The sequence below is a fragment of the Condylura cristata genome, unplaced genomic scaffold (assembly GCF_000260355.1).
Source record: "Condylura cristata isolate star-nosed mole 26May11 unplaced genomic scaffold, ConCri1.0 scaffold00008, whole genome shotgun sequence".
In the NCBI taxonomy this organism is placed as follows: domain Eukaryota; kingdom Metazoa; phylum Chordata; class Mammalia; order Eulipotyphla; family Talpidae; genus Condylura; species Condylura cristata.
In genome coordinates this window covers 61,536,259-61,539,035 of record NW_004567109.1, presented here as the reverse complement: position 1 = coordinate 61,539,035, position 2,777 = coordinate 61,536,259, and positions in this window count along the sequence as shown.

The window sequence follows — 2,777 nt, the reverse complement described above, 5'->3', positions numbered from 1 at the left end:
GCCATGTGAAAGTGCTTGGACTGCAGTTTGCCAGAGTTGACAGGAAGTGGCCAGGGAAGCTAGAGAAAGGATAGTGACTTGGACAGGCAGGCAGGGTGAGGTCACCAAGGGTCTCAAATTTTTTAAGAGTAAAAATAAGGGTGCGGTAGAATGTAGAAAATATTTCATTTTTACAGGCAAAGTCAAACCAAATATATTTGTAGGTGAGCATATATGTTTGCACAAAGGCAGACAAGGTCCAGATGAACACAGACCAGAATCTGCAGCGGTCACCCTGGGAGTTGTGGGGGTTGGAGGTTGGGATGAGGCCAGGGAAGCTACCACTTTGGACAACTCTGTGCTAGCTTATTCTCATGAGCGCATATTTTTGTAGAAAGAGTGCAAATGGGAGCCAGCACGGGAGCTGGGGTGGGTATGAATGGAAGAAGCAGGTGCACACCCAGAATAGAGCACGCTGCAGGGCTCCAGAAGCTTCCTCTTTCTATGGCAAACGCCATTCATACTGGAATCTTTTCAGAGTCCCGGGCTCCAAAACGAAGGAGACATCTGTGGGTGGCGTTTAGCCGGCTCTGGCTCCTTCTCCCAGATCTGTCTGAATGGAGCTGATCTCGGGGTCAGAAGCTGGCTGCCCGCCCTCTCCCTCAGATGCAAGGCGGGCAGGCACGGGGGCCTGAGTGGGACGCCACAGACCGTTGTTGTGTGCTGGCCAGTAGGCGGCGCTAGTGCCCACTGGCGCCGAAGAGGACTCCGTTCGGCATGTGTCACCCCTTTGGAGACAGATCAAGGGCAAATGCTTGAAAGACTGCAATATCAGCGACGGAGTGGGGATAGTAGAGTAGCTATTTCACAGGGTGTTGTGAGATTTCACAAGATGAGGATAGGGGAAAATAACGACTTCATGAATATGAGCCAGCAATGTCGGTAAACTGAGCGTTTTAAGTGTCACAACGTGTGTCCACACTCTTAGCTCCCTGCTGGGCATTTGTGTCACTGTGGTGCACTTCAGCACCACACTTTAGCACTTTAGTCTTCTGTCCCTAGGACAGCAGCTCAACCCTGGCGGCATCTCAGAAGGACCCCGGGCAGTTCACTCAGGTATAGGGATGCAGCTGGTTTGCATGTCTGAGCAGTAAGGACTGTGAAAAACTCCTCTGGTGATACTGGAGGGAGGCCAGGGGTGAGAAGCCGACTCTAGACCAAAACAGGGGCTCTCTGCTCATGCCCAGCCTGCTTCTAATGACCTGTCCGCCCACGCTGCCTCTCTGTGCCCCTCCTGCCCAGAGCCGCCTCTTCCCCCACACCACCCCCCTCAAACCCCAGACTTCTTGCTGCCTGGCCACACTCAGTCCAGGTGGCTTTTCTGCCAGCTTCTCCTCTTCTTCCCTCCAATTTTATTGTCAGACTCTACTTAGCAGCTTGGATGCCTTTGTACTTCTGCCCCCACTGTTCAGATTTTCCTCCAAAGGAGCTCTGGGAGCCTGATGCTGTGACAACTGTTTCCTCTCGGTGACAGCTCCTTTCCCTCCCCATCGGTCATCCTTCCTGGACTTTTGGGCGTGATGTACCCGCCTGGTGAGGAGGCTGAATGGGGGAAATGCACCACCCAGGTGGCCCTCCTGCACCCCTCTGTGGTGCCTGCACCCCAAAGCCCAGTAGGAAAAGTGTCCAGAGGTAACCCCTTCTCTGGCTGGAAAAATGGGCTCCCCTAACACATTCTGGGCCAAAATTATTATTCAGGTTCAGTTCTTTTGTATCTCAATAGAATCTATGTTTTCATCTCTATTTTTAGCTTTTCTATTTTTTTTTTAACCATCTTTCCTGGAGATTGCACATGATTAAAATACATTTTCATTATAAATGGGAATAAGAGGAAAGAACTTGATCTTGATTGCAATCACACATGAAACAATTTCCTGGCCCTGGAGATTCGCCGGCAGGACCCCCCTGGACTACTAATGTTTGCCAAGCGGGCGCTGTGACTGGACTGGAGATGGCCTGCCGCTCCGTCGTCCTCCCTTGGTGTGGCTGCAGAGAAACAGAAGGCCACTCGGTCTTCACAAGCCCCTGCGGTGGGTTTTCAGCGTCTCCATTTTGCACGAGGAAGCTGAGCTCACAAAAGCGAAGGAAGCCAGCCTGTACCCTAACGAGAGGGGCAGAGTTAAGAGTGGTCGCTGTTCCTCTCCAGCACAAAAAGCTTCAGAATGAGCTGGATTCGGGGGACATGCACGCACCCCAGGGGACTGAGGTCTCTTAGGACCTGGCGGCAGCTGCCCCCTGCTTCCTCTCTCTAGCAGAATGTGTGACCACAGTCTCTGGTCTCCAGGTCTTCTCACCAACTCTTTCCTCTATCTAGAAGCTAGTTTCTTATTCTTTCTTTTTTACTTACTTATTTATATTTTTTAACGAGGTACCACTGTTTTACTGTCAGGTACCCTGACAGTATAGGGTTTCTCCCCTCAGGTGTGGTCAGTGGACTGGTAGCCTCCACCATGGTCCATCCTTTCCCTTCCTCATTCTTCGCACCCCCACCTCCCACTTTACATTTATGGTCAATTTTCAGGGTGTTTGTTTTGTTTTAAGATTTTTTTTTATTTAAAGACTTATTTATTTGTGCATACAGAATTGGGGTACAGGCCAGAGACTCAGGGGCGGCGAGAGGTTTCACCAGAGACAGAGTGGGGAGCAGAACAGGCAGATCCATGAAGTACACTGCTGAGGGTAGCAGCGGGCAGGTCAGGAGAGGTCTGCCACGCCATGTGGTCACCTCCAGGGCAGGC